The sequence below is a fragment of the Phaseolus vulgaris genome, chromosome 5 (assembly GCF_051622355.1).
Source record: "Phaseolus vulgaris cultivar YP4 chromosome 5, ASM5162235v1, whole genome shotgun sequence".
In the NCBI taxonomy this organism is placed as follows: domain Eukaryota; kingdom Viridiplantae; phylum Streptophyta; class Magnoliopsida; order Fabales; family Fabaceae; genus Phaseolus; species Phaseolus vulgaris.
Genome location: NC_143502.1, coordinates 20,830,667 through 20,855,463, shown reverse-complemented (window position 1 = coordinate 20,855,463; position 24,797 = coordinate 20,830,667).

Genomic DNA, 24,797 nt, shown 5'->3' with positions numbered 1-24,797 from the left:
TTTATGACAATCTTTATTATACAAATTGCATAATTTGATACTTACCATGTTACATGAAGAAATTAGTGTAATTCTATCATATGAATTACGTCATTCAATAAGTATCCCCTCCTACCATCTCATGAGTTAACCAAACATTTACTATGTCTTTGTACGTAAGAAAAAAAAATTAGACTAATACAAAATATAAGTAAATTTTAATCACCTTTCATATTGACCATAGTTTATAATTTAGTTTTTCACGCAAAGGAAAATGAATAATATAAAAATAATCGTTTTAGTTTTTTGTAACTTTAAAATTGATTGATTACCATGTAGGATTTTGTACTTGATAATTAAAATGTTTATTTATATAATATTTTTTTTTTAAAAAAAACTTTCATGTTAAGTATCACTATGCAACTTGACATCTCTGTTATACTGACACTTCAAGTAACAACAATCATTTGTCATCACATGAAAAAAGTATTATTAAAAAAAATACAAAAAAAAATATGGAAGGACTAGACCAAAACTCATATGTTAACAAAAACAATACATAGATAGACTATATTTATTCATAAAGAATTATAAGAACAGATGAAAGCCTATTATACCAATGAAATGATTCTCTATGAATAAATCCTAAATTAGCCAACTTATCAGCACCCGCATTTCCTTACGAAAAATATGAGTAACCCTAAACCTGATTTTCTCACAGTAATTAAGACAAGTATTTCATTGTTTAGGAAACATCCATGGAACATTAGTCCTAGTAGTAAATGCAACACAAACCAAGGCAGAATCACATTCAAGTCATATGTTAACAAAAACAATACATAGATAGACTATATTTATTCATAAAGAATTATAAGAACAGATGAAAGCCTATTATACCAATGAAATGATTCTCTATGAATAAATCCTAAATTAGCCAACTTATCAGCACCCGCATTTCCTTATGAAAAATATGAGTAACCCTAAACCTGATTTTCTCACAGTAATTAAGACAAGTATTTCATTGTTTAGGAAACATCCATGGAACATTAGTCCTAGTAGTAAATGCAACACAAACCAAGGCAGAATCACATTCAAGTCATATACATTAGTAAGCTCAATCTTTTGAGCTTCCTCCTCAGCAACCATAGCTGTTTGTGATGGAAGAGGCCCAAGCTCAGGCCCTAGTTCAAGCCCAACAACTAGGTCCATGGCAAAGAGGATTCAAGAAGATTGGGACTCTGCTGAGGGGAGTATGAGAGTTAATGATTATTATCAACCTCCACCAAGAAGAACTAGGAGAGAGAGCCACAAAGAGACTAGGGTAGACCTACCTCATTTTTATGGAAAGGAAAATGTTGAAACATATTTACATTGGGAAATGAAAGCAGAACAACTTTTTGCTTGCCATAATGTTAGTGAGGAGAGGAAGGTGTTGAAGATGGGAAACTTTGATGTGTCAAATCCTCATGAAGCCTGAAGTTGTGTTGTGTTTTAGGTTTAGGTTTTGTTATGGGGTTTAGAATCCTTGTAAGATCGGTCTTGATTCTCAAACAAAGCTTATTTCAATCTGTTTTAAAGATTAAAGTGTTTTTCGATCCAAAGGGAAAAACAATCGATTAAAGTTTCGAGACAATCGGTTGTTTGTCACTTAGCTGGCAAAGAAGTTTTGAAACTGTTTTTTGAATCAGTTGTATAACTGTCAAAGTCATTCAACAGGTTAAATCACAGTTTTAACCAATTAAATGTAAGTTTTCATAACACCATTTTGAAAACCTGTTTTAACTGATTTAGTTGTTCAAATCTGCCTTCAACGGTAGCTTTTCAAGGTTTATAAAAATAGTCTTCTTTCCGATGTTTGTTGATTGATGAACAAGAGAAGTTTGATATTCTGATTTGAGATTGATTTCAGAGATTACCAACTGTTTGTGAACAGATGTTTTTCCAAGTTTAGCAAGATTGTCTTTGAGCTTGTTGTGATTCAAGAACTGATCAATAGGGTTTCTGGTGTACTGTAAATCCAGGTGTTTTCTATCCTTGTTTAGTTTCATGTAATTGTTCATATACTCTATAAAACTGTTGTAAAATCCTGTAAAGTTAGTGTGATTCTGGCTTGAGGTGTTGGTTGTGTGCTAAGAGGGTGAGTAGGCTTTGTGGGATTCAAAGTCACCTCTTTGTGGTGTGTGTTTGTCCACTAAGCAATCAACCCTAGATTACTTACAACACCACCAAAGAAGTGACCTTGATCCCCTACACACTTCCTTTGGCTCAGCACAACACCACTAAGAATGCTGATCTTGACAACCTCAAGAACACACAGCACTTCTCAGCTTCACACACAGAGTTTCTTCAAAAGTACAAAGGATTACACTTGTTACAGAAAAAATCTGAAATCAATACAATATGAAAATCCTATATCACACTCTCTTTGATCCAAGCAATCTCAAAAGCAATCTTCAACTCTTCAAAAAGCAAAATCAGTGAAAAACTCAAATCTGTTTTTCTCTAATTAAATCTAAGTTCTTGTTTGTTACATAATCTGAACAAACTATTTATTGCATTCAAAGACTGGTCAAAGCATTTAAAACTGGAGCGTAAACAGTTATAAAATCATTTAATGCTCAGTCAAAGCACAAAACAGTTTTCTGTTATGGTCCCAAAACAAACAATCGGTTGAATGCTCGAATCAATCGGTTGTTTTGGTTTGACAGCAAGTCAACCATCAAAAACAGTTTTCAACCTTTCTAAAAACACCTAAGTATAAAACAATCGGTTGTTTCGACAAAGCAACAGGTTGTTTTTCACTTAGTTTGAAAAACACTTTTCTTTTAAAAGGTTTGAGAATGCTTAAGCTTTGGATTCAATCAAGAGTGGATTTAACACATAAAATCTACCCTAGATCCTACCTAAAGACAGCTCAGCAACAGCAAGCTCATCCTTCAAAGGGTTTGGATTCTTCAAAGCTTGAACACACTTGATTGAACAATCTCCCCCTATTTGATGAAGACAAATCCCTAGTTACTTGTGTTGGATTTGATTGAATCTGAAGCAGTTCCTGCAAGACAAAGTTTAAGCAAAGCACCATATCTCTGATATAGGGTTAGAGTAAAAACAGAAACAGTATCTCAGCAGTTTAAAAACTAGCAGAAAAAGGTTTACTTAAACACTCATAAACCACATAGAGTTTTGTAGAAATTAAAAGATAAAGAAAGACAACACAACATAAATTCTCCCCCTATTTGTCTTCACAAATAGACAAAAAGAAGAGATAAAAAGATAATTATTCCAGATCATACAGAAATTTAAAATAGAAGCAATTAAACTGATACAAGACCAAAAACAATCGGTTGTTTCGTGAATTCAACTAGTTGTTTTTCCTTTAATATTCCTTGCCATACTGGAGTTCAAAGATCTGATTCTGAACAGCTTCTATATGTTCATCCAAGGTCATGAACCGTGTATCCATGCTGCTGAACCTATTGTCTATACTCTGGAAGTTGCTTACACACAAATCATGAAGATTTCTTTGATTCTCGGCAAATCCATCAAGCCTATTGACCATATATCTTTCAAAAGAAGACATGGATGGCATTTCATCTCTTTGATTCCCTGCACTGGTTCCAGCACCTAGATTGGTTTTAGATTGCTCTTCTTGATGAAAATCCATGTCAGCAGCGTGATCTTCTTCATCAAAATCAGCAGCTGCAGCACTTGATGAGGCACCATGATCACCATCTTTGCTCACCCATTTCCCACTTATTTTGGTGAATCTCATCTTGCTAAGAGAGCCATTGTTCATCTCTTGTGTTGACTTGACAAGCTCAGATGTCTCATCTTCCAAACTCACTTCAAAATAAAGCAAAAATTTAGAGATCAAAGCAGCATAGGGATAGTGATAATCACTTAACCTCATGGCTTTTTGCATGTTCTCTTTGATGATGTGGATCCAGTTGATTCTGATCTTCTTCATGATGCAGTAGATGTACATTAGGTCCTCTTCTGTTAGGACAGAATGATTGCTCCCCCTTGGAGTAAGAATCCAAGTTAAAATAAGAGCAAGCAACCTTTCATCTAGCTTTAAGCCTCCAACAGAACAAGTTCTCACTTGGGCATTTTGATTCTTCAAGCAACTCTTGTAGTATTGGACTTTGTTGAAATCATCCACTACTCCAAGATTTCCCTTGTTGATTCTTAGGCCAGCATATTTCAAACCAGCAATAGCAGTCCACACATCATAAGTGATCTCCATGTCAACTCCCTTCACATGAGAAACAAGGTTGTTTCCCTCAAACTTGAGATTGGTGTAGAACACCCGAATCAAGTCAGGGTAGATGTTTCCCTTCATCTCCAGGAATCTTCTTAGAGATTGATCTTTGAACAGCTTCCTCACATTGTCTAGCTTTTGGCTTTTCAGCAAATCAAAGGAAACAACTTTGGGGTTGTTTATCACCTTTGTGCTAGTTTCAAACCTATACCTTTCAATGAGCTCATTGTCTCCAGAAAACCAGCCCTCTAATCTCCCTCCATACCTCACTGCTCTGGTTTTGACCCTCTTTAATGTAGGAGGAGTTGATTCCATGACAATAGAAAAAGGGGCAAAAAAGACTCACACAAGGAAAGCAAGAGTTGTTGCAAGAGATGGCTTAATTGGTTGTTCTTGTGAGACAGAACAGCTGCAACAGAATTTAAAGAAAACACAGAACCAAACTGCATTCAATGATGTGAGTGGGTTTCATTTTTTCAGAGAGAAAAGACTTGATCAAGACCTGCACAAAAAACGTCAGAAAAAGCAGAAAATCACATGGTCATCACATGTGATCTTTGACTAGTCATAAAAGCTCTTACATTTTCAAGATTTTGGAATATATTCCTTTATGACATGTTGTAACTTCCTTCAGAACATAAACAGGCTTTCAATACAGCTTTATTGACCCAAATCCTTTCGTAATTGATATCTGCAACAGACAGAAATTAAAAAGAAATTAAATCCATTCTTTCACAATGATGTTAGATACAAAACAATCGGTTGTTTCGAGGAAACAATCGGTTGTTTCGAGGAAACAATCGGTTGTTTCGAGGAAACAATCGGTTGTTTTTCTGCAGCAGCAAAACAGATTTTGAATTTTTAATCATGAGTAGAAAGGATTCAAACCAGATGTATTTGAACATTTTAAAAGAGATATTTAAGCATGAATATGAATCTAAGAAGGAATTAAAGATAGAGATAAGGAAGGTCTTATCCTTTATGATGTTCCTTCAATGAGTCATATGCCTTTTGATCAAGAAGCCTCTTTTGACTATTGAGAGCCTTGGACTGATACATAACATTGATTCAGCTTCAATGTTAGTCTTTTTCTTCCAAGAACCTGATCAGATGACTCAGTTCCACATATTCCTCTAGATTCCCTAGATAAACATGAATTCAAGCAACAAGGTTTGGTCCCCTTACAAATGTGGGTCCACATGGTTTACTTTTATCATTTGAAACCTCACAACCTTTAGGAATCCATTTCATAAAGCCACTGGGAACAGAAAATTTTCTTATTTTGCAGAATCTAACATAATGGCCTTTCTTCATGCAATAAAAGCATGTAACAACCGGTTGTTTCGACTTAACAATCGGTTGTTTTACTGGCTTTCTTGAAAAACTTTTTGAAAACTTATCTTGCTTGTTTTGTGGATTAAAACCTAATCCAGCTCTTCCAAAAACACAGTTTTGAGATGCCAAGACATTCTTAAAGTTAGATTTTCCTTTTGAAAGCTTATCCACAGTACTTACAAGATAGTGCACTTTCCTTTCAAGATTTTCACAATTTTCACAAATGAGAGTGTCACACTTGCAAGAAGAATTGTTGCAATGTGTTTCAAGATTTTAAAAATCCCTTTTTGATTTTTCCAGCTCTTCTTCAAGTGCCTTAACTCTCTTTTCAAGCCAGTTGTTAAGATCTTTCAATCGGTTGTTTGAAAGAACCAATCGATTAGCTTCATCATGTGTTTCTTGAAAAGCTTCAAGCAATTCACTATAATTTTCTTCATTTAAAGAAGCACATGAACTTACTTCACTTGAGCTACTTGACTCATCATCTCCTTCAGCAATCAAGCATATGTTTGCCCTCTCTTCTTCACTTGATGATGAGCTTGATGAGGAGACTTCATTCTCATCACAAGCTATGTAGGCCCTTTTTGACTTTCCCTTCTTTTCTTTGTAGCTTGACTTTTTCTCCTTGCTTTCTTTGTTTGGGCAATCTGCCTTTATGTGCCCTTGCTCACCACAACCAAAACAGGTATAGTTATTGGAATTAAAATCATTGGATTTTTTGTTTCCATACCTTTCTTTGTTGGTGTCTTTGTTGCGGTTCCTTTTCAAGAATTTGTTAAACTTTCTAGATAGCAAACTAAGGTTCTCTTCATCACTTTCATCACTGAATTCTTGCTTGCTTTTGTGCTTGACATCTTTTAAGGCAATACTCCTTACATGCTTGTCTTCGCTTTCTTGAACATTGAGTCGATTCATTTCTAACTCATGTTCCCTAAGCTTGCCAAACAAAGAAGCCACAATCAATGATGTTAGATCTTTAGATTCAGATATAGCATTTACCTTAGGTTGCTAAGACCTATCAAGACATTTGAGGATCTTGATGTTTAGCTCTTCTTTTTCAAAGGTTTTGTCAAGGCTCATGAGATGATTGATGATGTGCGTGAACCTTTTATGAACTTCAGCAATTGTCTCACCCTTGAGCATTCTGAACATTTCATACTCTTGGATTAGAGTATGCTTTCTAGCTCTTTTCACCTCATTGGTACCTTCATGAGTTACCTCCAAGGTGTCCCACATTTCCTTTGCTGATTTGCATTGAGAGACCCTGAAAAATTCATCTGAATTCAAGGCAGAAGTTATTATGTTTTTAGCAATGCAATCAAATTTGGTCTTCTTACTTTCAGAATCAGTCCATTGAGACCAAGGTTTTTCAATGGAAGATCCATCTTTTTCAAATTTTGGAACAAAGGGGCCATTTTCAATTGCATCCCAAATACCTTTGTCAAGTGATTCTACAAAAATTTTCATTCTGACTTTCCAAAATTGGTAGTTCAAACCACAAAACAGAGGTGGTCTGTTGATTGAAGCACCTTCCCCAAAAGGTAGTCTATCAGCCATTTAAAAACAGTTTTGGGATCACACTTGAATAAATTTCAATAACCAAGCTCTAATACCAATTGTTAGAATGTATGGCTTTAAACTAGAGGGGGGTGAATGGTTTAAAGAGGGTTTTCGCTAACTTTTAAGTCTAGAATGAAATTCCTTCGAGAAAACTTGAATCAGAATTCAGTTTGCCAAAAATATAAAGCAAATAAGCACAGCACCAGAAAAACAATCGGTTGTTTCGCAGAAACAATCGGTTGTTTATATCAGTTCACAAATATAAAACTGAATTTAAAGAGTTCAAAGGATAGAGAGATTGAACACACAGGTTTATACTGGTTCACTCTTAACCAAGAGCTACATCCAGTCTTCCCAGAAACCACTAGGGACTCCACTAAGCAATCAACCCTAGATTACTTACAACACCACCAAAGAAGTGACCTTGATCCCCTACACACTTCCTTTGGCTCAGCACAACACCACTAAGAATGCTGATCTTGACAACCTCAAGAACACACAGCACTTCTCAGCTTCACACACAGAGTTTCTTCAAAAGTACAAAGGATTACACTTGTTACAGAAAAAATCTGAAATCAATACAATATGAAAATCCTATATCACACTCTCTTTGATCCAAGCAATCTCAAAAGCAATCTTCAACTCTTCAAAAAGCAAAATCAGTGAAAAACTCAAATCTGTTTTTCTCTAATTAAATCTAAGTTCTTGTTTGTTACATAATCTGAACAAACTATTTATTGCATTCAAAGACTGGTCAAAGCATTTAAAACTGGAGCGTAAACAGTTATAAAATCATTTAATGCTCAGTCAAAGCACAAAACAGTTTTCTGTTATGGTCCCAAAACAAACAATCGGTTGAATGCTCGAATCAATCGGTTGTTTTGGTTTGATAGCAAGTCAACCATCAAAAACAGTTTTCAACCTTTCTAAAAACACCTAAGTATAAAACAATCGGTTGTTTCGACAAAACAACAGGTTGTTTTTCACTTAGTTTGAAAAACACTTTTCTTTTAAAAGGTTTGAGAATGCTTAAGCTTTGGATTCAATCAAGAGTGGATTTAACACATAAAATCTACCCTAGATCCTATCTAAAGACAGCTCAGCAACAACAAGCACATCCAGCCTTCCATCATCCTTCAAAGGGTTTGGATTCTTCAAAACTTGAACACACTTGATTCAACATAAACCTTGTGTGTAATTCTCTATATCTTTTCTCTTCATAACTGTTTGATATTTCCGCTGTCATAAACAACCAGTTAAATCGTAGTTTTAACCGATTATAATTCTAATATTTGTTTCTGTTTGACTATTTGATTAGCCTTCTGAATTGCTTTTCTGAGTTGATTGTTAAAGGTTCAATATGAAGAAAGTATTTGCGAAAATCTTTTATAAACAATTCACCCCCCCTCTTGTTCTAGCCATCAATCCTAACAGAAGGTACCCTTAGCCACTTTAAGCTTTAAGGAAACGCTATGTATTAGTGGACAACCCTAGAGAGAGATAGACGCCTCCATAGGGACCCTCCCATAGAATATTGGAATGACCTTAGGGGAGCCTTGAGACGCTGCCATATTCCTGCATACTACAATAGGGAGTTAATGGACAAGCTCCAAAGACTCCAACAAAAGAACATGAGTTAGAGAAGTATAGGCAAAAGATGGAGTTTTACATGATGAAAGCCTCTATTAGGGAGGAAGAAACCACCACCATAGCTAGGTTCCTCAGTGGTCTCAATCTTGAGATAAGGGTTAAAGTGGAACTCTTGCCCTAAGGGACTTGAATGACTTGATCCAACTTTGTATAAAAGTTGAGCAACAAAATTTGAGAAAAGGATCAAGTCGCAAGGAGAGTTCTTACTCTAACTCTTATCCCAAGAAAGAGTATAGAAGAGAAAGGGAGGATAGTATTTCAAAAGATAAACCCAAATAAACTCCCAAAAGTGTAGGAAAAGATGTGTCTACCTCACAACCCCGTAATAGAGATATCCAGTGCTTTAAGTGTCTTGGTAGAGGTCATATAGCATCCCAATGCCCAAATAGGAAAACCATGATCTTAAGAGAAAGGGGTGAGTATAGCAGCCAAGATGATGAGTCTAGTGGGGAAGAAGAGAAAAAAGATAGTGAGGGGGCATATCCTTGTGAGGGAGAATTAATGATGATCCAAAGAACCCTCAACAATCACCCTAGTGTGAACCATGAAACACAAAAAGAGAACATCTTTCATACAAGATGTAAAGTTTTAGAAAACATTTTTTCTCTCATTGTGGATAGTGGTTCTTGCAGCAATTGTTGTAACACTAGGATGGTTGAAAAACTTAATCTACAATTAGTACCTCATCCAAAACATTACAAACTTCAATGGATCAATGAAGATGGAGAACTAATTGTAGAGAAGCGAGTAAAAGTCGGTCTTTTTGTGGGGAACTATAAAGATGAGATTTTATGTGATGTAGTACCCATGGAAGCCTGTCATATCTTATTGTGAAGACCATGGCAATTTGATAAGAAAGTTATGCATAATGGTCTTACCAACGAGATTACTTTTACTCATAAGGAAAAGAAATTTTTACTTTATCCTTTAACACACTCACAAGTGGTAAAGGACCAAATACAAATGAATCAAAAAAGAGAAAATGAGAGAAAAAAAAATAGAAAAAGCAGAAAAAGACCTTAGAGAGAAAATTGAGGTATGGGAGAAGAGTGTTCCTTCCAACAACGTCATTCAGAAAGAAGAAAAATTTGAAAATAAAATTGAAAAGATACTTCTATCTGAACAACCTTCGGGCCTCCTTCTTTGTAAAGGAACAATTGCATGCACTGCCACACTTTCTAAAGTTTGTGAACTACCTCCTCAAGTCCAAAAACTTTTAAAAGATTTTGGTGATATATTCCCTAAGGAAGGACCCATTGCACTTCCACCTGTTAGAGGTATAGAACACCAAATAGATTTAGTTTCGGGAGCTAGTATACCAAATAGACCGGCTTATAGAACTAATCCTAAGGAGACTAAGGAGATAGTCACAAGTTCAGGAATTGTTGGAGAAAGGTTGGGTTCAAAGAGTCCAAGTCCTAGTGTTGTACCTGTTTTATTGGTGCCAAAGAAAGATGGCAAGTGGAGAATGTGTTGTGATTGTAGGGCCATCAACAATATCACCATCAAATACAGGCATCCAATTCCTAAACTTGATGATATGCTTGATGAATTGCATGGGTCCACTATATTTTCTAAAATTGATATAAAAAACGGATATCACCAAATAAGAATCAAAGAGGGTGATGAGTGGAAAACTACTTTTAAGACCAAATTTGGATTATATGAGTGGTAAGTGATGCCTTTTGGACTCACTAATGCATGAGGCTTATGAATCATGTCCTTAGGGATTGTATAGGTAAATATGTAGTAGTTTATTTTGATAATATATTAGTATATAGTCAAAGCCTGGAGTCCCACCTAAGTCACCTTAGGGAGGTTCTTTTTAGTGCTTAGGAAAAATAGTTTGTTTGTTAATATAGATAAGTGGATTTTTTGTGTAGATAGTGTAGTGTTTTTAGGTTTTATAGTAAACAAAAATGGTGTACATGTTGATGGATATCCAATAGGAGAGGATTTTATTAATGAAGGAAGAGGATTTTCACCTACACATTTGAAGTTCTTCCTTCTAGTCTTCTCACAAATTAAAAGAAGTCAAAGAGAAGATCAAGCCTAAAGATAAAGAAGTCTACAAACGCTCAAATAATAGGCTTCATTTTGAATATCTCTCTTTAAGTAGAAAATATATAGAATAGTCTTTAGGAAGGTGCTTAGAGGGAAACATAAGAAACCTCTTTTGTAAAAGCATCCTTAGTTGTAGTTTAGAAATAGTAGAAGCTTAGGGGGGTGAACTTAGTAAGGGATGCTAGGGGGAGTGTAGATATGAGTTAGGAGGTGCCAAACTAGGAAGGAAAGTCACACTTCCTTCATGCACTAGTTGGCGCCGAAATTACATGTCATTTAGGGGCACATTTGCATTTGATTAGCTTTGCATTTCAGCACCTTATAGGCTATAAATAAAGGTGCTTGGCTTGTACAAATCAGATTTGGAATTGGAAGTAAGAAAACTCTACTCAATTTGAGAGAGAAATTGGAAGAGCTTTGGTGTCTTCATCAAGTCTTATCTTAGGTGTCAATGGTGAACCTCAAGTGGCGGCAACACACTAATCTTGGAGTATCCACACTCTAAGTGGCGTGATCACTCACCTATTCTTCCATCTCCATAAGTTTTCTATTCTCATTCTTTGTTTCTTCTTCATGTTCATGTTCTAGCTTACTTGTTCTTCAATTCTGTTCGGTGCCTTTGCTGTATTTTCAATTCTGTTCGGTATTTTTCCTTTCATTGGCTGAGTTCAATTGTTGTTTCTTCAATTCTTGTGGTTGTGATTCAATATGACAATACAGGACTTCCATGTGAGCTTTGGTTCGGTGCAAAGTCTTGGTGAGTTCTTGAAGTAGAACCTTGATCCAATTCTAACTAAAGTGCCAATTCATGACCAACTCAAGTTGTTCCTAAGAATGTCAAAGAATCATGTATTCTTGCTATTGCATTCACATCACATGTTGACCCCGAGAAAATCAAAGTCATCCAAGAGTGGCCAACCCCACAAAAATGTAAGAGATGTTTGGAGCTTTCATGGTCTAGCAAGTTTCTATAGGAGATTTGTTCCTAACTTCTCAAGTCTAGCTTCACCACTCAACGAGTTAATGAAGAAAGACACTCAATTTTGTTGGACGGAGAAGCATGAGCAAGCCTTTCAAAGGTTGAAAGCTCAACTCACTAATGCACCCATTCTAGCTTTACCAAACTTTTTAAAAACTTTTGAGCTAGAGTGTGATGCATCGGGAGTAGGAATAGGTGTTGTGTTGTTGCAAGGTGGGCACCCAATTGCATATTTTAGTGAAAAAATTCATGGTGCTGCCCTCAACTATCCCACTTACGACAAAGAGCCCTATGCACTTGTGAGGGCCCTGCAGACTTGGGAACACTATCTAGTCTCAAAAGAATTTGTTATACATAGTCTTTGAAATATTTGAAGGGTCAACACAAGTTGAACAAAAGACATGCAAAGTGGATGGAATTTCTTGAGCAATTTCCATATGTTATCAAATACAAGAAGGGCAATACAAATATTATGGCAGATGCTCTATCAATGAGACATGCCCTCTTTTCTAAACTTGGAGCCCAAATTCTTGGATTTGAAAACATACCTGAACTTTATAAAGAAGATCATGATTTTGCACCCACTTTTGCTGAGTGCCAACATAGAGCACAAGGAGGTTTTTATGTTTCTGAGGGGTACTTATTTAAAGAAGGAAAACTTTGCATACCCCAAGGAACACATAGAAAACTCCTTGTAAAAGAAGCACATGAAGGAGGACTTATGGGCCATTTTGGAGTTGATAAAACTCTTGAGCTTTTAAAAAGAAAATCTTTTGGCCACACATGAGAAAAGATGTCCAAAGACACTGTCATAGATGCATTTCATGTTTAAAAGCTAAATCTAAGACAATGCCTCACGGACTCTACACTCCTTTACCTTTTGCAAGTGCTCCTTGGGAAGATATAAGCATGGATTTCATATTAGGACTTCCTAGGACACATAGAGGTTTTGATTCCATCTTTGTGGTAGTGGATAGGTTTAGCAAGATGGCTCATTTCATATCCTGCCATAAAGTGGATGATGCTAGCAACATCTCTAAGCTCTTCTTTAGAGAAGTGGTAAGACTACATGGTTTACCTCTAAGACCATAGTTTCGGATAGAGATCCTAAATTTGTAAGCCATTTCTGGAGAACTCTTTCGGAAAGGCTTGGAACTAAGTTGAATTTCTCAACTTCTTGTCATCCTCAAACTGAAGTTGTAAATAAATATCTTTCCACTATGCTTAGGTCAATCATGAAAGGAAACCACAAATATTGGGATGAGTACCTTCCTCATATTGAGTTTGCATATAATAGAGTAGTTCATAAAACTACTAACATTTCTCCATTTGAGGTTGTGTGTGGGTTCAATCCTATTACTCCTTTGGATTTGTTACCTCTACCTAATCCACAAGATTTTGTGCATAAGGAAGGAATAACAAAGGCTGAATTGTAAAGAAAATGCATGAGAGGTTTAAGAACAAAATACAACAACAAACAAAGAAATATAGGAAACATAGCAATAAGGGGGAAGAGAGAGGTGATTTTTTAGGAGGGAGATTGGGTTTGGCTTCACCTTAAAAAAGATAGATTCCCTAATCAGAGGAAGTCTAAACTTAGTCCCCGGGGTGATGGTCCCTTCCAAGTTCTCAAAAGAATCAATAATAATGCATATCAAATTGACTTGCCTGAAGAATATGGAGTACATACTACCTTCAATGTTATGGATCTAACACCTTTTGCAGTTTGTGAAGGTGAAGAGACAGAAGCATGTGATTTGAGAACAAATCCTCTTCAAGAGGGAGGGGATGATGGAAGAGGCCCAAACTCAGACCCTGGTTCAAGCCCAACAACTAGGTCCATGGAAAAGAGGATTCAAGAAGATTGGAACTTTGCTACTGATGGCACAGAAACGTTTCTTTATATCTTCATAGAGGACCACAAGAAGTAAAGCCCAAGCCATGAGAGCTAGTTTCTTTATTTGTAATTTCAGTAAAATAGGGTTCCTTTAGCATAATGGGGGAGATGTGCTTATCATTGTAGCTTGAGTAAAGCCTTTTAGGTTAAGAAGTTAACCTAGTTTCTAGAAGTTTGCTCCTAAGACACGACATTGACTTTAGTCAAAACCCTAGTAGCCTAGCAGTCGCTCTTTTGTGTATTTCCCATCCTACCCTTGCTTCTTGCTCTCCAAGGCACCATCTCCTATAAATTGGGTGTTTTGGCTCATGTTCTATAAGATCAATTTTATGAGTAAAATGCTGCCAAATATTGCAAGCTTCTACTCCCTTGTCTAGTCTCTCTCTAGGTTAGACACTTTGATCTTCACCTCCACCTTTCTCCAAGTGATATGTCCCAACCAATCACTCTCCATACATTTCATGCACCTACAAGGAACTCATAGCTCTATATGAGTATTCCTTAATCCATCACATCCATTGCTTCCACCACCATTTTCAAATCTCCAAGAACTACAACCCATCAGTTTGAACTTCACAAAACACAGAGAAAGCACTAATAAACCTCATCATACTCCTACGAAAAATACCTCCACAAGTAACAAGACCAGGATATTCCCTAGCAGCCCATCAGTGTTAATATTAACTCTGCCTGATGAAGGGAACTCCCATCTAACAGGAAGAGCACGAAGAACTTTACTGTTGAACCTTGTGATGTTCAATGTTTTGAAGAATCCAAATCCTTTGAAGGATGTTGAAGCCTCTGCTTTGCTTGTTGTTGCTGTGCTGGTTTAAGCTTTGTTCTGGGGTAGTTTATATGTTGTAATCCACCCTTTGATTAAATCTCAAGCAATTAGCATCTCAATCTTTGTGAAAGTAAAATGTTTTTCAAACTAAGTTGAAACAACCGATTGTTTTGTCGAAACAACCGATTGTTTATACTCAGGTGTTTTGAGAAAGATTGAAAACTGTTTTTGAATGGTTGAAACTGTTAAGTACCAAAACAACTGATTGATTCGAGGAAACAACCGATTGTTTGTTTTGGAACCATAACAGAAAAACTGTTTTGTGTTTGACTGAGCTTTAAATACTTTAACTGAATACGCTCCAGTCATTAAATGCTTTGACCAATCTTTTAAAGCAATTTAAGAGTTTGTTAAGATTTGATAACAAACTACAGCTTTGAATATATTAAGAAAAACAGATTTGAGAATTAAGAATCTTTTTTTTGACAAAGTTTTTCTAAGAGTTTTTCAAAGTGCTGAGATTGCTTGAGAGTTTGTGATTGATCAAGGTGCTGGAATAGGATTCTACTTGTATTGATTTCAGATATTCATCTGTAACAAGTGTAATCTTTGTAATTTGTTGAACAATTCGTTTCTGTGTTTTGTTGAGATTGGCTGTGTGTTCTTGAGGTGTTCAAGATCAGCAATCTTAGTGTTGGCCAAGGAGAGTGTGTTTCTTGAGGTGTTCAAGGTCATTCTTTTGGTTGTTGTGTAAGTGATCAAGTGGTGATTGCTTAGTGGATATCCTCAGGGTTTCTGAGAAGACTGGATGTAGCTCTGGATTTGGAGTGAACCAGTATAAACAACTGTGTACAATTTCTCTATCCCTATCTCTTTAAATTCAGTTTTGTCATTTTGAAACTGGTATAAACAACCGATTGTTTCACTAAAACAACCGATTGTTTTTCCAGCTTTGTGCTTTTGTTGTTTGTTTTGAAAAACTGAATCCTTAATCAAGGTTCTTTTGAAGAATTTTCATTCTAAGGTTAAAAGTTTACAAAAATCTTTCTTAAACAATTCACCCCCCTCTCGTTTAAGGCCATATATTCTAACAATTGGCATCAAGAGCTTGGTTCTTGAAAGTTATTCAAGTTGATCTAAAAAAAAATTCTATGGCTGGAAAACTATCTTTTGATGAGGGTGCTTCAATCTACAAACCACCTTTATTCTGTGGATTTAATTATAAATTTTGGGAAGCAAGAATGAAAATCTTTATTGAATCTATTGATCAAAGAATTTGGGACTCAATTGAGAATGGTCCTTACATTCCAAAGTTCAAAAAGGATAACTCTTTCATTGCAAAACCTTTGTCCAAATGGAAAAATGATGAATGTAAGATGGCTCAGCTTGATAGGTCCGCTCAAAACATTATAGCTTCTGCACTAGATACTAATGAATTTTTCAAGATATCAAAGTGCAAAACTGCTAAGGAAATGTGGGAGACGCTCAAGGCTGCTCATGAACCAAAGGAAGCAATGACAAAGAGTCAAGCAAGAAGGAAGAGAAGGCAAACTAAGAAAAGCCTCAATCTTTGCTTAATGGCCAAAAGGGAGGATGACTCAAGTAGTGTAAGTTCATCAAACTCCTCAAATTCTGAAAATTATGGTCAATTACTTCAAGCCTTTCAAGAAACGCATGAAGAAGCCAACTTGATGGAGATCAAGCTCAAGTGGACATGGAGGCCAATCAACAAGATCAAGAAGAGGTAGAGGCGCAAATAGAGGACGCCCATGGAGGTCAAAGCCCACCTCAAAGGCTTACAAGAAGCATGTTCAAAGCTTTAGGAGCTAGGGGACAATTATTTTCTCTTTTTGTAATTTCTTTGGTTGAAGGTGCTTAGAGGAAAACATTAGAAACCTCTATTGTTATAGCATCTTTTAGTCTTTAGTTGGGAGTCTTAGGGGGGGTGTGTTAGTAGATAGGTGTAGGAGTAGAATAGGAGGTGCCAAAGTGAAGGAAGAGGTCACACCTTCCTCATGCATTGTTTTAGGCGCCGATTCTAGTAGCTTTTAGGAGGGAGTTTTTGAATTTGTGTAGCTTGCATTTCAACACCTTAGGCTATAAATAGAGGTGCTCCCTTTGTATTTTTCAGATTGGAATTTAGACTAAAGAAACTATACTCAATTTTTGAGAGAGCATTGGAGAGCTTTTGAGCCTTCTTCTCTAGTCTTATCTTGAAGGATCCATGGTGCCCTCAAGTGGCAGCAGCACACTCATCTAGGAGCAACCATCCTTCTAGTGGCGTGATTATCCAACCTTACATCCATCTTCATGAGCATTCTTTTCTCCTTCCTTCCTTCTCTTTCAATTGGTCAAGTTTAGCTTGTGTTCTTGAGTTTTGGTTCGGTTATTTTATGTTTCTAGCAGCTGTTCTTCTTTTCTCTGTTTTTGGTTTGGTGCATTTCTGTTTCCAACACTCCTTTTCAGTTCACTTGCCTTTTAATTCATTTTTTTCGGTTCATTTTAGTTCTTGTTCAATTCTATTCGGTGCTTTTGATTTTTACCTCTTTTTGTTGGTTCAATTTGACAATATGAGGAACTTCCATATGAGTTTGGATTTGGTGCTAGTTTTGGTGAGTTCTTGACTTAGAACATTGATCCAATTCTAAGAAAAAGTGCCTAACAATTGTCCAACTCAAGTTGATTCCTAAGAATGTCAAGAATCATTCATATTGTGCTAGTGGAATCATATCACAACTGATTGGCTCTCTTGAACAATCGGTTAAAAGAAAAGAACAGCTGGCTTGAAAACAGAGTAAAGGCACTGGAAGAGGATTTAGAACATTCAAAAACAGATTTTGAAAATCTGGAAATCATTTACAAAAATTCCTCTTGCAAGTGTGATACTCTAGTTTGTGAAAATTGCGAAAATCTTGAAAAGAAGGTCCATTATCTTGTCAAAATAGTGGATAAGCTTTCTAAAGGACAATCCAACTTTGAGAGTGTGCTAGCATCTCAAAATTGTGTTTTTGGAAAATCTGGATTGGGTTTTAATCCACAAAACAAACATAGATTTTCAAAATCATTTTCAAAAATGCCAGAAAAACAATCGATTGGACCATCGAAACAACCGATTGTTACATGCTTCTATTGTATGAAAAGAGGTCATTCTGTGCGATTCTGTAAAATTAGAAAACATGTTGTTCCTAAAGGGCTTATGAAGTGGATTCCCAAGGGAAATAAAGCTTTTATTGATGAGTATAAACCAGATGGACCCACATTCATAAGGGGACCAAACCTTTGTACTTGAAAATCTCTTTTGTAGGAAATCTTGGAGGAGAGCAAGCAACTTTGGTACTTGGACAGTGGATGCTCCAAGCATATGACAGGGGACAAATCAAAGTTCCTGAGAATATCCTTCAAGCAAGAGGGTCATGTCACCTATGGAGATAACAACAAAGGAAGAATTCTTGGAAGAGGATCCATAGGAGATGAGAGCATCCTGGTGATTCATGATGTGCTCTTTGTTGAGCATAATCTGCTGAGCATTAGCCAACTTTGTGACAAGGGATATCAAGTGATGTTCAAGACAAACACATGTGAAATCTGACTACCCAACACCAAAGAGGTAATGTTGGTAGGTAAGAGAGTTAATAATAGGGGTGGCAAAGCGGGTTAGCCCGCCCCACATTGGCCCGCCCCGCACTTGGCCCGCAAAAATGTGGGGCGGGTTGGCCCGCCCCGCAAATTTATTGCGGGTTAGAATTCCCACCCCGCCCCGCATAAGAGCTGGCCCGCGGGTATGCGGGCCAGCCCGCATTTTTTTTTTAAATTAAATATTTTTTTTTACATTTTGTTCTTAAAAAATTGTCAAATTAAACCTATATATTTGTTACTATCAAATTCAATTTTTTTTTCTTCCTTTTCAAACATAGTCAAACATCAAAAAATTAAACATTAAGATAAATATCAAATATCACTATTCTTCCACTTCCAAAACATTAAACATACTTAATTTCAAAACATAAAACATAAACATAAACATTAATTAAAAAACATTAAACATAAAAATTATTGACATTCTTCTATTTCAATAACATTGGATGTCGCCTTAGAAGAACTTTCATCCATTTTTTCATAATTATAATCTTCCCCGTCATCTGCACACATTAAAACAATGACATTTTTTTTTCTTGCGGGTTAGTAGGCCAGCCCGCCCCGCCCCGCTGCTGACCCGCGCGGGCCGCGGGCTAATGCGGGGCAGGCTAATGCGGGTTAGCGGGTTGAAAAGGTTAGCCCGCCCCACGTTTTTTACCTGCAGGCCGCGGGCCAGCCCGCATGGCCCGCCCCACTTTGCCATCCCTAGTTAATAATGTGTATCTTCTAGATATCTCTTCACCATGTTCAATTGGATGTCTTCTATCCAAGCAAGATGAATCTTGGCTTTGGCATAGAAGAATTGCTCATATTCACATGAATCATTTGAACAAGCTAATATCAAAAGATCTTGTGATTGGGCTGCCAAAACTCAAGTTTGAGGGGGATCACATTTGTGAAGCTTGCCAAAAAGGGAAACAAGTGAAAAGTTCTTTTAAAACCAAAAATGTTGTCTCTTCTTTGAGACCTCTTGAACTCCTTCACATGGATCTCTTTGGACCCTCTAGAACTATGAGTCTTGGTGGAAATTATTATGCTCTTGATATTGTTGATGATTTCTCTAGGTACACTTGGACCTTGTTCTTGGAATCAAAGAGTGATGCCTTTGCTGCATTCAAAAAGCTAGCAAGAAGACTACAAAACACAAAGAACGGCAACATAGGATCTATAAGGAGTGACCATGGAGGAGAATTTCAGAATGAGAAGTTTGTCAAGTTCTGTGAGAAGTTGGGGATTCTGCACAATTTCTCTGCTCCAAGAACACCACAGCAAAATGAAGTTATATAGAGGAAGAACAGGTCTCTTGAAGAGCTTGCAAGAACAATGCTTAGTGAATCATCACTTCCTAAGTATTTTTGGACAGATGCAATGAGTACCTCTTGTTGTGTGATGAATAGGGTACTTATAAGGCCCATTTTGAAGAAAACTCCATATGAACTTTTCAATGGAAGAAAGCCCAACATCAGTCACCTTAAAGTCTTTGGCTGTAGCTGTTTTGTTCTCAACAATGGAAAGGAAAGCTTGGGAAAGTTTGATGAAAAAGCTGACCTTGGTATTTTCATTGGTTATTCACTCACAAGCCATGCATATAGAGTCTACAACAAAAGGTTGATTACTGTAGAAGAATCAGTTCACGTTGTCTTTGATGAGGTAGATCGCAGAATCAGTTAGATTCCAAAGATCAGTGCTAAGGAAGATGAACATAGCATCAGTTTGGAGAAGCTGGAAATTTGTGCAGAAAAACAACCGGTTGATTCGCATAAACAACCGATTGAAATTCTGCAACAGAGTGGGCTGCCCAAAGAATGGAGGATTCCTAGAGATCTGGCAGTGGAGAACATCATAGGGAAGATAAAGGAAGGTGTCTCCACACGTAGCTCCATCTCAAACTACTGCAGGCACACAGCTTTTGTCTCTCAAATTGAACCAAAGTCAATTGAGGAAGCTCTCAAGGATGAGAAGTGGGTTGAAGCTATGCATGAAGAGCTAAATCAGTTTGAAAGGAATGAGGTATGGGTTCCTGTCCCTAAAACTTATGAAATGAATATTATTGGTTCGAAATGGGTTTTCAGGAACAAGCTAGATGAGGATGGAGTGATCACAAGGAACAAAGCAAGTCTAGTTGCCAAAGGCTACAATCAAGAAGAGGGCATAGACTATGGTGAAACCTTTGCTCCTGTGGCTAGATTGGAGGCTGTAAGGTTGCTGCTGGCCTTTGCATGTATGAGTGGTTTTAAACTCTTCCAAATGGATGTAAAGAGTGCCTTCTTGAATGGCTACATCAATGAGGAAGTCTATGTAGATCAACCACCGGGTTTTGAAGATCACAAGTATCCTAACCATGTCTTCAAGTTGAAGAAAGCTTTGTATGGACTGAAACAAGCTCCAAGGCAGTGGTATGAGAGGCTTAGCAACCTTCTGCTATCTCATGGTTATGAAAGAGGAATGGTAGACAAGACTCTCTTCATCAAGAAGTCAAATGCAGAAATAATTCTTGTGCAAATCTATGTTGATGACATCATCTTTGGTGCTACACAAGATAGATTGTGTGAAGAATTTGTGGCTGCAATGAAAGGTGAGTTTGAAATGTCTATGATGGGAGAACTATCTTTCTTTCTTGGATTGCAGGTTAAGCAAACAAAGGATAGGATCTTCTTAAGTCAATCAAAGTATTGCAAGGAGATTCTCAAGAAGTTTGAAATGGAAAATTGCAAAGAAGCAAGCACTCCAATGCCATCAAGCTGTTACATGGATGCGGATGCTGCAGGAAAGAGTATAGATCAAACAAAATGCAGAGGTTTGATTGGATCCTTGCTTTATCTAACAGCTAGTAGGCCGGACATCATGTTTGCGGTGTGTCTATGTGCAAGATATCAAGCAAATCCTAAAGAGTCACACTTCAAAGCTGCAAAATGAATTCTGAAATATCTCAAAGGAACATCATCTGTAGGACTATGGTATCCTTCTCACTCTCCAATACATTTAATTGGTTATTCAGATTCTGACTTTGCAGGTTGCAAGCTAGATAGAAAAAGCACAAGTGGCACTTGTCATCTTCTTGGCTCAAGCCTAATCTCATGGCATAGCAAGAAGCAAGCATGTGTTGCTCTCTCTACTGCTGAGGCTGAATATATAGCTGTTGGTAGCTGCTGTGCACAGATTCTATGGCTCAAACAACAACTTGCAGATTTTGGTTTACAAATCAGCAAGGTTCCCTTGATGTGTGATAACACAAGTGCAATCAATCTTACCAAAAATCAGATTCAGCACTCAAGGACCAAACATATTGAAATAAGACATCATTTCATCAGAGATCATGTGCAAAATGGGAACTGTGAAGTGAAGTTTGTGGAGGCCAAACTGCAGCTAGCTGACATCTTCACAAAACCATTACCAAAAGAGAGGTTTTTCTTCTTAAGAAATGAGTTAGGTATTCTTGATCTTAATAATCTCTCTTAAATCTGTTTGTGGTACATGTTAAAGTCTATTTGTGAAGACAAATAGGGGGAGAATTATTGGTTCTTGTATATCTCTGTCTGATATTGCACAAAATGTTAAAAACTCTGATATAAAAGTGTTTTCTGCTGCTGCTGATAGAAACAACAGATTGTTTCGTGTAAACAACCGATTGTTTCGTGTAAACAACCGATTGTTTATCATGTTTTATTCTTTAAATGAGTTAAAATCTAACTAGCTGTTGTAAGAAGCTTTGGATAGTATAAATGCTTTTTCTGCAGGAACTGCTTCAGATTTAATCAGGTACAACACAAGCACCAGGGATTTGTCTTCATCAAATAAGGGGAGATTGTTGAACCTTGTGATGTTCAATGTTTTGAAGAATCCAAATCCTTTGAAGGATGTTGAAGCCTCTGCTTTGCTTGTTGTTGTTGTGCTGGTTTAAGCTTTGTTCTGGGGTAGTTTATATGTTGTAATCCACCCTTTGATTAAATCTCAAGCAATTAGCATCTCAATCTTTGTGAAAGTAAAATGTTTTTCAAACTAAGTTGAAACAACCGATTGTTTTGTCGAAACAACCGATTGTTTATACTCAGGTGTTTTGAGAAAGATTGAAAACTGTTTTTGAATGGTTGAAACTGTTAAGTAACAAAACAACTGATTGATTCGAGGAAACAACCGATTGTTTGTTTTGGAACCATAACAGAAAAACTGTTTTGTGTTTGACTGAGCTTTAAATGCTTTAACTGAATACGCTCCAGTCATTAAATGCTTTGACCAATCTTTTAAAGCAATTTAAGAGTTTGTTAAGATTTGATAACAAACTACAGCTTTGAATATATTAAGAAAAACAGATTTGAGAATTAAGAATCTTTTTTTTGACAAAGTTTTTCTAAGAGTTTTTCAAAGTGCTGAGATTGCTTGAGAGTTTGTGATTGATCAAGGTGCTGGAATAGGATTCTACTTGTATTGATTTCAGATATTCATCTGTAACAAGTGTAATCTTTGTAATTTGTTGAACAATTCGTTTCTGTGTTTTGTTGAGATTGGCTGTGTGTTCTTGAGGTGTTCAAGATCAGCAATCTTAGTGTTGGCCAAGGAGAGTGTGTTTCTTGAGGTGTTCAAGGTCATTCTTTTGGTTGTTGTGTAAGTGATCAAGTGGTGATTGCTTAGTGGATATCCTCAGGGTTTCTGAGAAGACTGGATGTAGCTCTGGATTTGGAGTGAACCAGTATAAACAACTGTGTACAATTTCTCTATCCCTATCTCTTTAAATTCAGTTTTGTCATTTTGAAACTGGTATAAACAACCGATTGTTTCGCTAAAACAACCGATTGTTTTTCCAGCTTTGTGCTTTTGCTGTTTGTTTTGAAAAACTGAATCCTTAATCATGGTTCTTTTGAAGAATTTTCATTCTAAGGTTAAAAGTTTACAAAAATCTTTCTTAAACAATTCAACCCCCTCTCGTTTAAGGCCATATATTCTAACATTTACCACAGTACGAGCATTAATATATTTATATAATAATTAAATAAGATTTTTTTATTCAATGTCTTTGCACCAATTTTCATGTAAATGTATAATTTACTCCACCTTCATACATTAAAATATTGTTTAATTATACATATAAGCATATACATATCTAGTGTCCTATGACAAAATTAAAAACATGATGTACTTTGTTTAGGATTTAGGCATATACATATTGTTTTGATAATCATACAGTATCCTATGACAAAATTAAAAACATGATGTACTTTGAGGTCAATAAGCACTACAAAAAATATGTTTATTAACATGGGTCAAAAAGTGACATTAGCTATAATAAATGGACGCAAAAGTGTACTTATCATTAAAATTTGGAAGCTAATATGCTCGACATAAAAATAGTGGCGGGTGTGTGGGTCATAAGTGATGTGTTTTTTGCGTAGGCCTAGCCTACATGTTCCCCACACAAAATTATATTTTATATTGTTTATTTAAAGAAGCGTGGGCTTAGCCTACATGTTGCCCACACAAAATTATATTTTATATTGTTAATTCAAAGAAGCATGGGCTTAGTCAACGGATTAGTCACACAATTTTTAAACAAGCATGAACTTAACCTTCATAATTTTATTACATATTTAAATTTAATTTAAATATATATATATATATATATATATATATATATATTATGTTTGTGTAGGCTTAACCTACAAAATTTTAAATTTTTATTATTATTTATTATTTATTATTTATAGTTTCAGTTGTGACCGTTTGACCCACGCAATTTTTTTTCTTTTTTTTAGTTTATGTCAATATAACCCACACTTTATTTTATTTTTTTTAATAATGAAGGCTTAGTGGATACTATTTAGGGTTTCTAGCATCACCTTCACTTTCTTTTGTGGTTAATTTTACTATTTGGTGTAGTGAAGCCTGGGAGTTGTAGCAGTCGTTGCATGAAAAATAATGTGCAAGAGCTCATTATTCTTAAAAGTTTTAGAATAGAAATATATCCTAGGAAGGTGGCATCCTATGTTCCTATTTTTTTTTTTCTCTTTTCATTAGTTTAAATGTAATACAGAAGGGGCAACTAAAGGTTCTTATGATATATCTGGTTGTGAGGATATTTTTAGAAATACTCATGCTTCCATTGTGGTTTGTTTCTTTCATATCTTGCGTTCATAATGCTTTATATGCTGAAGTGTGATTCTGGAAATGGAACTTGTAATTTTCATTGGATGAACTCATTTTAATTGAGTATAACTCTCAACTTGTTATTTATGCTAGATCCAATGCTTATATTTTTTTCTTTTAATCTTTATGACAGATCACTAAATTTTTTTGTAAATAGTATTATTATGTGTACTCATTTTTCGTATATTTTTAGAGAGGATTATCAATGTGTTAATCAAGTGTTAATGAAGTTGCTGAGTTTAATTATAGATCTCAAGGTTATACTGATAGGAAATTGTTTCTACTGAACTTTTCAATGATAAATTTGATATACCCTTTTGCAGGGTTAAGGATTAGTAGGTGTGAAGTTTAGTTCCCATTATGTTTTTATTCTCTTTCTTTGTGATATTTCTATTAAAAGATATATAATGGTGTAATTCCTAAAGGATTGCTCGAATAACACGAAACGAATGTCTATAAACTTTTTTCTTAAGAAAAGTTTGTGTTGCAAGATATGAAAAGCAAGCATAGAATC